Source organism: Chlorocebus sabaeus, chromosome 10 (assembly GCF_047675955.1).
Source record: "Chlorocebus sabaeus isolate Y175 chromosome 10, mChlSab1.0.hap1, whole genome shotgun sequence".
Lineage (NCBI taxonomy): Eukaryota > Metazoa > Chordata > Mammalia > Primates > Cercopithecidae > Chlorocebus > Chlorocebus sabaeus.
Genome location: NC_132913.1, coordinates 109,973,191 through 109,986,688, shown reverse-complemented (window position 1 = coordinate 109,986,688; position 13,498 = coordinate 109,973,191). Strand labels below are relative to the sequence as shown.

The 13,498-nt window shown below is 41.5% G+C and overlaps 1 protein-coding gene across 1 annotated transcript in view; it reads right to left on the bottom strand.

The window, feature by feature from the left end:
• Window positions 1–13,498, bottom strand: part of SGPP2 (sphingosine-1-phosphate phosphatase 2) — a 141,473-nt gene that overhangs the window by 72,696 nt on the left and 55,279 nt on the right. The gene's annotated exons all lie outside the window — the stretch shown is intronic.

The following is a 13,498-nucleotide window of genomic DNA, read 5'->3' as shown; positions in this document are numbered from 1 at the left end:
AGATTAGAAGACTTTTTTTTTTTTTTTAAAAAAAAAGCTCAGTCTCTAACATACATTCTAAAAGCTTTCCATGGTATAAATTTAGGTTTAAATTTCTAATTTCAGCCTCCAAAAAGACAAAGGCCTGAAGCAACCTTTAGCTTGTTTAAAATGCTTACCCAAGTCAATGAGCCCTGATCTTTTTTTTTTTCTTAATACATTCTAATTAACAGCCAACATATAGTCCTTGCTGGCTACAGAAGAAATGGAGACTTTTAGTCCATCACCTTGTGTCTATTCCTTCACGCTAAATATTTTTTTCCAGTTATGTAGACAAACATTGAAAATTGTTCAACTTCTATTTATTTTGCAGAATTTGTTTAAGAAACCCTTGAGGGCTGGCTTGGATGGGCTCATCCTGCTGGCAGTAGTGCTACAGGTGTGCAATTACTTGTAGAATTTGTAGTAAATGCAAGGTTTAATGTTCTCCTTTGTCTAGATCCTCAATTATGGCCTAATAAAATAAATCAGCTCTCTTATTTTACTCATTTAGCCTTTGTTTGTTTCACCAGTGTTAATTTAAAAGGAAGCCAGCTTACTGCTGCTCACAACTTGCTAATTTCCAAGTTACAGTTTTTTTGGAAAACCTTCAGAATGTTGTTCCCCAACCCCCCCGAGTCAAATTGCTGTGTATTCAAAAAGCATTTTCAAATTGAACAAAACATTTTCCCCCTCTCTGATTTCAGTGTCTGTGAATGCCAGAAGAAATTTAATTTTAAAAGGAACAAAAACCTAACATCTGTTTCTAGTTAAATCTGAGTATATGCAATGCAAACAATGAATTTATATGTGTGTCTATGTTCGTACACACACACACACACACACACACACACACACACACCCCCCGAAGCTAAGAGTAAGACTTGTATGTTTGATGTTCTTTATGCCTTTTTGCCTGGACTAAGGGAGCCCTGAACTCACATGGAATTCCATATCCTTTTGGCTTGTATTTGTAAGGCCACATGATTCCTAGTGACTCAAACTTAGGATAGGTTCAACCAGTATCTCCATAAGCAGCAGCCCCCAGCCTATTTAGCACTAGGGACCAGTTTTGTGGAAGACAATTTTTCTGCAGATAGGGGCTGGGGGAAGATGCTTTTAGGATAAAACTGTTCCACCTCAGATCATCAGACATCAGTTAGAGTCTCATAAGGAGTGCACAGCCTTGATCCCTTGCATGCACAGTTCACAATAGGGTCCGTGCTCCTATGAGAATCTAATACCACTGCTGATTTGACAGGAGATGGAGCTCAGGCAGTAATGCTCGCTCACCCGCTGCTCACCTCCTGCTGTGTGACCCGGTTCCTAACAGGCTACAGTACCAGTCCATGACCCAGGTTAGGGGACCCCTGTCCCTAAGGACCCCTCTCACAGAGGATCATTAACAATTGTGTCCTCTCCCTATCATGGGGGACCACAAGAAAATTGGTAGAAAACAAGCCTGTCAGTTGTGTGGAGGTCACCTAGGAGAGATTTTACAGGGTGCAAGGTAAACGCAACTGATAGCAATAATTTAAGCACACATTTAGAATGACCCTGTAAGGCAGATGCACCTGAATGCGTGTTCTGAGCTAGGGAATTCAGGAGTGGCCAATGTGCAGATTAGTTTATTCTCTATGATAAACATCTGAGCCGCACTCCTGTCCTGTGGAGTATGGGTTGTACAGGGGATTGAGGCCCTGAGTAGTGTTAAATGAAGGTTGTCAAGCGGAGCTCTTCTTTATTGGTGGGAGGGAGGTGGGTGTTAAGTGAAATGCTGTATAAACTGTATGCTATTTGCAAGTGGTTACAGATTTTCTGTCCAGCCCACCACCACTGGGTTGTGCGGTTATGTTGTCCAGCCTGCCACCACTGGACTGGAGGAAGAGGAATATGTTGCCAGCGCACTGCTGCTGGACTGTCTCTCCTGGGCAAGCCCCTAATAAAATCCCATGTCTTGTTTGCTCACTCCAGGTTTCTTCTTTGGTCTCTTGAACCTGGTGTCTTCTCTATGGAGGTTAACAGGGGTCTGGCACAACATACGGCAGATGCATGGTTAAAGCCATGGCATATGATGAAAAAGACTAACTATCCTGCAAGATGCATCACCACCAGTATTTTTATCATCATCATCATAAAACCTTCCAAATGAGAGGGTCCCTGTGATCATTTTGTTCAACTTCACGTTTCACAGATGGTTGAACTGAGGCTCAGGGAAATGTCAATTTCTTAGTTATTAGTAAAGGCTGAACTACAATTCATTGCACACTTGTAACATTCAGTGGGCTCTCAGCGCATCCCAACCTGGCTATGTCCTCCCAGTGGAGTTCTCATTCTACCTTACTAGAAAAACATAGGTTAGGTAAAATAAATAGAGGCTGAGCAATTTTCACTTGGATTATAAACCAGGTCTCCTAATTCTTTAGAGGATCAAACCATCCTTAGATTCAATTATTCCTTTTAGGTGAAAAGACTCGTGAGTCTTCTCCAATGTTCACCCCATTTCTCACACATTCATCATGAGCTCTAAGTCATTTCTAATCTTACATCAAACCACTTATCCTAAGCACGATCTAAACTGTATGCTGCGATCAAACACAACAAAGGACAGACAGACAGATGGAAGGAAAAGGTGAATTACTCTCAAATCAACAAATAGTAGGATTTAAGAAAAACATTTTTAATTTTTAAAAATTTAAAATGTTTAATGTGGCTTACTACTTGCAAAATGAAAAATGAAATTTATTGGAACATGTTTAATACAGACAAAAAAAAGCCTTAATATATACCATAATTAAGGGAAAAGGTTAGAGCACAGAAGTTCATGGCCAGGATTCTGGAATCAGATAGTTACTGGTTCGAATCCAGGATCTACACCTCTGGCCATGTCAGCTTGGCTGCCTTCTCACATTGTTTCCTCACCTTAAAATGAGAGTCATAATAGTAGTGCCTACACTTCACTAAAGAATATTTATAAAGGCCACAGCCCCGCATCTAGCACATAGTCGTGACTTGTAAATGATGGCCCTTGCCACACAGAGAGTGAATATCTTGAAAGCTGGCAAATAGTCCATACTCATTGAAGGAATAGCCAAACTATGGCCACACAGACACATGTGGCTCATGTTTACAAATTCTATAATGTTATTTATTAATAAGCAGTCATATTATGGCTCTTTGCAAATTATTTATTCAAGACCCTTTATTCCACCTCACGGAGGATGGAATAATAACAATAATGATAACGAAGATGAAAATAATAATAAAAACAAAGGTAGGCAAGCAAGGAGACCACTGGGGCCAGGGCCTCAGGTACCAGGAGATGGTCAGGAACGCTGGGGGAGGGCAGATGTCCAGAGAGAGGGGCTGGCACCCACGGAATCAAATTCAGAAAGCCTCAGTTTCCCAGAGGTAGCCTCCTCTGGCTAAGGCCCAGCTTCCGCATAGCAAACACAGCACCTCCCTGCCACCGTACAACCCATCGAGGCCACTACACCAAAAGAGCCTGAGAGGCATCTGTGGCAGCCAAACCCACAAGAGAGGAATGGAGGTCAAGGCCATTTCCCTGAGGCTGGGCCCTCTAACTAGCAAGGGCTCCCTGGGAAGCCCCACCCTGTGCTGGTGAAAGGAGAGGGAACAGAAGCGGTAACAGCAGTTAAGTTAAAGATTGCATTTGTTTTGCAGTTCTCAAGCTTTCAGAAAAATCCCAGAGGCCAAAATAAACTGTAGCCTCTTCAGCTGTGAACAGATAGAGCACTTAACCAAGGAAAGCTTCTCCTTCCCCTTCCCAGCATGGGGAACACTTCTTAATCCTCAAATGTGACAGGAGAGCTGGTGAGGAGTTGGAGGTTCCTTATCACTTACACGGGAGCTGGACAGGCATGGGGTGTGGGGAAGAGGAAGGCAGGCAGAGGCAAGGAGCCTGGGAAATTGGTGTGGGGGGAGGAATTGACAAGAAAAATACCCAGTCCCCTTAGGTCAAATCCCTAGCTCCCAACAGGGACAAAGGGCCTGCTCTTTCCCTCACTCCTTCTTTTCCACTTGGCTGCTTTGCAGAATAGGATAAGGAAGTAGAACATGAGCCCAGGAATGACAAGCCCACAGGATCTGCAGGCAGCCCTCTGCAGGCCTCCAGCTCTGAAACAAAAGTACCAAAGTCCTTCTCCGCCCTGCTAGGTCCCTGTGATGCTCTGGCCTTTTGAGTACGTGTGAAAAATCTGGGACACACAGTCTGACAAATGCAGGGGAGGGAAGGGGATGCACCAGGACCAAGGCACAGAAAACTGGAAGGAAAATATCTAGAAAATCTGACATATGGCTGCTGTAGATACAGGCACTTGCAAATGAGACTGTGATGCTAAACAGAACCTTTCCAACCAAATAGGCAAAGCACATTTCTGAATAACTGGACTGGGGAGAAGAGTAAAGTTTCGCCATCTAAGGCAACATGGCACGGTGCAAAAGAACGGATGGGGTTTAGAGACAGCGCCAAGAATGAACACTACCTATTCTATTTACTGGTTATGTCCCTTAGAGCAAGCCACTTCATCTCTTTGGACTTCAGTTGTACTCATCTGTAACACGAGGTTCTCGTGTGTAAAGTACTCGTACATGTAGCAGAGGGGCAGTAAACATGAGAACCATATCCATTCAAGATGGCAGCTTTGCAAATGGAATTGACTGGTTTAAAAAAGAGAGAAAATTAAGATTTTGTTTGAAAGTTTTATCTGAAAGGCCTCCATCGTGTACAAATTGGTTCATTATCTTTCCTCTTGTTTTACAAATGAGTAGGAGAGAACCTGGAACAAAATGTAGTCTGGAATGGTGCCTTTGTAAAGAAGTCTCTGTAGGGACCAATTTGCCTGCAGGCAGTGGAGGAGGAATCAGGTTTAGCCACAGCAAGAGAGAAACGAGTTCCTTACCCTCTGCCTTATCAGGATGCTCCTTGGTTTGGCGTCCACATGTAACTTGGCAATGACTATTTGTTTTTTCTCGGTAAGACATTAACAGCTAGCATAAGACCAAAAGGAGGGAAGAAGGATTAACTCCACAATAAATAAGTGTTTAGTTCTTTGCATCATTTTAGCAGATCCAACTCAATTTCATCTTTAAACATTTCCTGCCTCCAGGATCCTGATGATCCAAACAATTTTCTACCTGACAAAGCTTTCAAGCCATCACCCATCCACATGATACAGTAAATGAAGCATCAGAAATGGTACCGGGGGCGAGGGGAACAATGGGCTCTATCTGGGACAGCAACAATTCTACTCCACCAACGGCACGGCAGCCTTAGCGGCTGTGGGGAAGGGGCAGCAGGAAGGAAGGAGAGAGGGAGGGAATAATGTGGGCATATTTTCCAGTCATCATCATAAAAAAGAGAATCATTTTTCTGGTAATGATGGTTGATAATTAGAGAGATCTAAATTTATTTGCTCACCACAAGTGCAGTTTTAAGGGCTTTTTCTTTTTTTTTAAATCTACACTAAAACCAAAACTTTTCCTTATTGTGTTTCAAAACCAAACCAATGCAGTTTTTATAATAAACCCCCTAGAGGCATTTACTTAATATTTAACTAAGGCTAAATTACAGATTCCACTTCAGAGGGACTAGGCAGAATCTCTGACGCCTAATTCTACTCCACTCAATACAAGTTAGTGAGGGTGACAATCTGGCCATTGTTGAATACTTTTAAAGACTCATTAATCTCAAGCAAGAACCAACTTAACAAGCAGGGCAATCTTTTGAAGTGAAGGGGTAGTGATTTAAACTGAGGATTAAGAGATAATCACATTTAAAGTCATCTTTTGGCACTAAGATTGACCCCAGTCTAGGGATTGTGAATTATAGGGATGGGACAGGCTTTTTTCCTCTTGTCTTTAACCAGGTGACAGACTCCCTTATGAGACAGCCAGATGGCAGCCTGCCCACATCCCAAAGCACACTAGTCCATTTTGACACACTATCACAAAACGTTTACTCCTTAACCAATTTATGACTGTTGCATAAAATAATACCCTAAACTCTATAGCAATTAAATGCTATCTAAATAGTATGTCCAATTTAAATGTAAATTTTCAGTGTAGTTTTTACTGTATCAGCTAGCTAGCTGCTAATCATCAGAATGTGTAAGATAGGGAAAAACCACCATTTTAAACTTGAGCTCTTTAACATAATTTGTCTTAGAAGGATAGGAACAGAAGAACCTGCTAAGAGGAATCTTCGACTTTTAAGGCTTCCTTACCATCAGGACTTTGGCTCTACAAAAAAATGGAAATTTATATTTGCCAAGTAATTACGCATTTGTCCTTTAAAGCATTTCTTCAGTCGTGCTGAATACAAAACAGCAAGCAAGCTAACAATTATTTAGCAGTGGATTGGATATCCTTTTCAAGCATACTGTCTCATACTGAGGCGATTCAGAACACAAGACAAAGTAAGTAAAGTCACATTAGCATTCAGTTTGCACAAGGATGAAATACCTTCTATTCTACTTTTTTAAAGGTTGTTCCACCCAGCTTTCCTTCTTTTCCGTTTTCCTCTATACCGTGGATGAACTGCTTTAAGTGTCACATAGCAAACATATAATGAAGAATCATAACATCACAAGCCTCCAAGGATCCTCTAGCTGGGTCCTTTCACTTTGAAGCTAGGAAATCTGCAGGGCAGAATCTCCAAGTTCTTGAACAAGGTTTCACTACTAGGATTGCAGTCCAGGTCTCCTGATGTTCCAGAACCTGGCCCATGGCTCTGCGGCCCTAGTTAATTGTCCATCCGCGCCCAATTCAGCTGTTTGGACCAAGTACAGCCAATCTATGCATTGGTCAGAGATGGATGGATTTTTGCTACCAGGCTACACCAGGGGCTGTGTCTGGCTATCTTGAAAATCTGAACTGAAAGACAGTTGAGGGGCCAATGGTGGCCTATGCCTATAATTCCAGCACTTTGGGAGGCCAAGGTGGAAGGATTGCTTGAGGTCAAGAGTTCGAGACCAGTCTAGTCAACATAGTGAGACCCCAACTAAGCCAGGGTGCTGCTACATGCCTGTAGCTCCAGCTACTTGGGAGGCTGAGGTGGGAGGATCACTTGAGCCAAGGAGTTTGAGGCTGCAGTGAGCTACGATTGTGCCACTATACTCAAGTCTGGGTACAAGAGGAAGACCCTGTCTCCAATCAATCGATCAATCAATCAAATAAAAGTCAGTTGAGAAAGTTAGCAGCCAACAGCAGGAGATAAAGAAAAAGATATTAGGAAAATCACAGTTGAATTATAGCAGACAACCAAACTGTTCACTAGCATTTGTTCCTGTGAGCTTCTGGTTCTTAGATTTTCCATCACCTTACAACAAATTCCTACTTTCCTGAGCTAGTTTGAGTGGGTCTCTGTTTCTGGAAGCTAAGAAACATTACTTATGTTACATCAGCCTGGTGCTCCTTTCACGGTATTGTAGGACCAGAACCTTCTGACCAAGCCTCAAAGCTGCTGGTGAAGTAGAAGCAGCTCCACCCTCTTCTCACACAGATACTCCTTGCTTCCAATCTGGGAGATGATCAAAAGCCAATAATTATTAGAAGAGAGATTAACCCTGTCCGGAAACTGTTAGGGACAATCAGAGCTTCAACATAATCAAAAAAGCCATAGTAACAGTTCGGTTACGATAACACTTACTTAAAAATAACCGTGCTATGTTAGAATGGTGGGAAATATGTCTTTTGATGTTAGGTGAAAAAATAAATCTTACAAATGGGGGAAAAAAAGCAAGAAGAAACTCAAAAACAAATTTTAACTTTGTTGGAGTTCAGGCAGTGTGTACCAGGTTTTCTAAGGTCTGGTCACCCCCCGAGTAAGTTCTTTTATGCCAGGGAAACTACATGCCAGAAACATTAAGTGCCCGAGGACAGGAGTCCCAAATTAAATGGCCTTTAAAGGACCAGGGAGGTCATAAAGGGTAAGACAATAGGGAGTGGTGAGGTCTGTGACTAAAGTGAGCACTCAGTATAAAAGCATTCAAATTCCATTTTAAAGGATTTTCCTAGGTCACTATGGATGATACCATAGAATTAAATACCACTTCTCAAAGTCTTGAACAGAATTCTAAACATCTTACATATAAAGATACACTGCCTCTGAGACACAGAAAATTCAGTATCATTCTATGTTAACAACTGGTGGAAATCAATAAAAAAATGAAAGCCCCTTTAAAAAAAAAATACAAGGCAGACTGACAATTCATACAAGTTAATACAAATGATTAATAAAAGTATGAAAAATGTTTTCATCTTCACTAATTATATATGAACTGGAAGTTAACTGAGATACCATTTTTCTTTCTTTTTTTCTTCAATTTTTATTTTAAGGTCAGGGTACACGTGCAGGACGTGCAGGTTTGTTACATAGGTAGACATGTGCCATTGTGGTTTGTTGCACAGATCATCCCATCACCTAGGTATTAAGCCCCATATCCATTAGCTATTCTTCCTGATGCTCTCCCTCCTCCCAACCCCCCAACAGGTGCCCAGTGTGTGTTGTTCCCCCTCATATGTCCATGTGTTTTCATCAATCAGTTGCACTTATAAGTGAGAACATGCGGTTTGGTTTTCTGTTCCTGTGATTGTTTGCTGAGGATAATGGTTTCCAACTCCATCCATGTCCTGGCAAAGGACATGATCTCATTTCTTTTTGTGGCTGCATATGTACCACATTTTCTTTATCTATTCTATTATTGATGGGCATTTAGGTTAATTCCATGACTTTGCTATCGTGAATAGTGCTGCAATGAATATATGCATGGAAATGCCATTTTTCTTTGGTTAAATTAGCAATGATTTAAAAATAAGAACACAGAAAGTTCAGGAAAAGGAGTCAGAATGAGTACTCTCACACAGACGATAAGCGGGTACTGACAGCAGATACTTCTGAGAAAATAATTGAGCAACATGTATCACTAGCCTTGGCAATTCTATCAATTTCATGAGTCAGGAAAAGGTTTGCTCTCTTAGAAATAGGCTTATGATTTCCTAGTGGATAGCGTAACTTCATTTTGGTTGGTCAAGACAAAGCTCAAATATGAATCTGCAGCTCACCTTTGAACCAGCATGCCACATTTCACTTTAGACTGGGCTTTCATCTTCTTTTGTATCTGTGCTCCCCTTACTTTCAATTTTTATCTGTTTATCTCGTTTTTTTCTACCTCTCATTATGAATGCCATGAAATATCCGTGGAAAGAAACATCTGTGTAAAATATCATAAGAACAGAGAAAGTGAGGCTTCTAAACTCCCAGGATCAGTTGTGGTATCAATGTTTGCATTGCTATTTCACAAAATGAGGAATTTAGCAAAAAAGTGAGATTTTGCTTCATGTTACAAAACTAACCACCACCCAAGTTCAATGAAGTTGCCTCCAACCTTTTAAAGATACAGAAATATAACTTTAAAGCTTTTATTTTTTGTTAGATCTGTCACCATGCCAGAATGAAAGTGAAGAGATTAGATAATCACGCCATGGGGCAGTGACTCATCTTCTGAAACATCATCCTCAATATCTCTTTATAAGCATCCTAATAAGAAAATCCATTTGCTATCTTTTTTGGCCAAATGTCTAAAATTCTTTTGAGCCCAAAGATAGGTTAAAAACCTTGATACAGGACAAAGGAGAGAAATAGTGAATTGATTGATGTGTTTCAGCTAATTTAACCAAAGCTTATCCCATACTGTGGGGTTTGTTGAGGTTTGTTAACCCATTTATGCTGGAGGTTGCAAATTTTTGTGTCTGAAAAATCAGACCTTGGCGATGACCTTGAGCGGTAGGATATAAATAACTCCCACAAGCTTCACGTTCCAATAAAGGAACACTAGTCATAAATGGGTTAAGAAGGGTAGATAAGAAACAGTTAAGTAGAGTACAGGGTTAATAAATGCCATAAGGACAGAAATGCAACACAAACCAAAACAAATATGCAATAGAAGAAAACTATGGACAAATCATTTTAATGCTTGAAGTCCCCGTTTTAGCATCTTTAAAAAAATATTGTGCTCCTTATGCCACTTAGCTGTGTTCTTCTAAGAAACAACCATGGCAGCTTCCCCTGGTAGACAAGGTCTGGGCGCAGGATCAAATCCACCTTGCCACTTAATCCAGTGTGATCTTGGGCAAGTTATTTAACCTTTCTATATTTCAGTTTCAGGGTCTGTAAAGTGGGTTGGTGATAACTATTTCTCAGGATTGCTGGTAGGATTAAGTGAAGTAAAATATGTAAAGCACTCTGACAGTGAATGGCATATATACTAAATGCTCAATATAGGGTATGGCTTATCAATATTTGAAATATTACTATTCCAATTTAGAAAATGATACTGCCCATTGTTATGAAGCTCAAATAAGATAATGAACATAGATGCCTATAAAAGCAACAGAAGATGTACAATACAGGTGAAGACTAATTATAATTGTGAGGAGAGAGAACTTGATACAAGCATAAATTCTGCTGAGCTACTTCAGACAGTGTGAGTTACCCTTAATGTAACAAAAGATCTTTAAAAGCAATAAAACCTGTAGGGGCTTCATCCAGTGACAATTCCCAAATTAATATAAAATGTGCCAAGCTTCGGCAATCCTGAACAAAGCTGCCTTCCAATGAGTTTTGGGTGAGATAAGATGTTCAATACAAGACTTCCAGCTCTGTCCCTTATGTAATTAACAGTTCTTAATCCCTACCCCTTTGAAGAAGCGGCCACTAATATAGGGATATCCTTTACTGAAGAAAGACTGCCTCAGCAGGAAGTTGATTGCCCTGGCTGGCCCAAGTACCAGAACCTAACCCTAATCCACCCCAGGCTCCCAACCTCGCCCCCACTTAAGGGACTTGCCCTTCCTTTCATCTACCTTCAACTCTGGAGCCAAACCAAGTATCTCTCATTATTGTCTCTGTAGCCCATCAGAGAGCACCCCTAATCCTAGCACGCCTACATACACACACACACACACAAATACATGCACACACACGCAGATGCACACACGCAAGCACACCTGCACCTCCCTCTCCCCCTCCCTCCCTTCCTCTCTTCCTCTCTTCCCTTGGAATGACCTCCACTCTCATCCCAGGCACTGGCAGGAATGCACACACTACCTCAGCTTCTCACACTGCTTCTCACACTACATTAGGCTTCTCACACTGCCTTACAATGACCACACAGAGTAACTACAGAACTCTCAGCACAGGGGGACTGGTGAACCAGGCCACGCACCCATTTTAAAAAGTCAAGAAACAGGTGGCCAAACCTCAGGACAAACTGCAGATTCAGAGGTTATTTCTTCCTTTCTCGGGCAAAGATTTTATTTGCCTCACTCTATGACAAAAGCTTGTCATTTTGCCTCAAACAGGCACTCTGACACTTTGAAATGAGGAATACAAAGCACAAAATAACCACCAATAATGGCAACCAGAGTCCCCTAACCACAGCCTTCTATGGAGTCTAGAGGTCTTCCCAGCTCTCAGGGAAAGTTTTCCGCCCTCAGTGGGGGAGATAATCGGCCATGAGCGGATCAAACACATTATAAGGTATTCCTGCGTAATGTACTTCTCATCATCTGCCCCACTCAACCATTATTAAGGTTTTGGGATTTAGAACACACACACACACACACATATACACACCTGTATACATACACTCACACATATACACACCTATAAACACACACATATACACACATATATACATACATTCACACATATATACATACCTACACACAAATATACACACCTATACACACACATATACACATCTATAAACACACATATACACACCTATATACATGCATGCACATAAACACACATATATACACACACATACACACCTATACACACATACACACCTATACACACATACACACCTATATACATATATATACACATATATACACACCTATATACATACACATAAACACACATATATACACATACCTATATACACACATGTACATACCTATACACACATACACCTATAAACATAAACATATATATGCACCTATGCACACACACATATACACACATACACATATACACACCTATATACACACATACACATATACACACACCTATATACACACACAGATATACACACATCTATATACACACATACACATATATACACACCTATATATGTATGTACACACATATACACACCTATATACACACACACACACACACACTTATACCTTATACACGCACACACATGCACACACACACACATCTTAGAAAATAAATGGCAGTGGGAAAGATACTCAAGCCCATGGGTTTTCCACGGGTTTTCAGATCTTAAGAACAGAAGGACCACTCCCATTCTCTCTCTCCTGCCCCCATCCTGCCTGCTCCGTGGACACAGAAGTGGCCTCAGAAACGGGAGGGACAACTGGACTAACGTTCTCTTTATGATCTGCAAGATGCCTATGCTTTTGCAGACTCTCACATTACACTTTTAGACAGAAGCTAGATTTCAAAAGAGGGCTATGGGGAGACAGGGATGGGGAGTCCCACGTGGAGCCAGGGGCAGTTGCTCCGTAGTCCCTCTGTCACCACGTGGCGAAGGGTTTGTGTGGATACTGCGCCCTTGCCACCCCTCACCCTGACCCAGGACATTGTTGCTTTATTTCTGTCCCCTGCCCCTGAGAACATTCAAATTTATGAGCCCTGATGAACTCCACTCTACTTGTTCCACAAATGAGAAAACATAAAGCCCACCATAGGAAAGTCACTTGCTGAAATCTTCTCTTTTATACCCAACCAAGTGCTTCGGAACCTCTATTTCTAGTGCAGAATCTTGAGTCGGGGAAACAGTCTTGTCTGGAAGTTCCCTCCACCAGCTAAACAACCTTCGACCTTAGTATTGGTTGATCTTCAAGACTCCTTCACCTTCATGCACTAGTCACTATGCGTTATCATGCTCAAATAGCGACCTGCAGAGTCCTCCACATGCCACGCCTAGAGCTCTGTGTACACTCTAGATATTCCCACGATGATTCCGGGAAGGCACATTATTCACACAATTTTACAAATGAGGAAGGTAAGGCTCAGAGCAAGGGCACACAGATGGGGCCTGGACTGTACTTGAGCTCAGGTCTCTCTGATACCAAACCTACATATCTTGCATATCTTGCATATGCCTTGCCGCCTTCCAAATGTCTACCATCTCCTTCAATGAGACACAAAATCAGAACTCATCTGGCCCTGAACAAAATTAAATGCTAGGGTTACCAGTGAAACAGCAGAAAAAGGCTCTGCCTGTCTACCTGGGATTGTCACATGGTTTCTGTGTATTTGCAGCTGCTCCTGCTGCACTAGACGTTCCCTCAAGGAAGGTGCTTTGCCTTATGTGTTTTGGCCTCTCCTATGTGTATGGTCACTTAATACTGCTTGGAGGTATTGCTCAACAGCTTCTGATTTTAGTTTCTGATCAAATTTTACTAAAATAGGCCTCTTGTG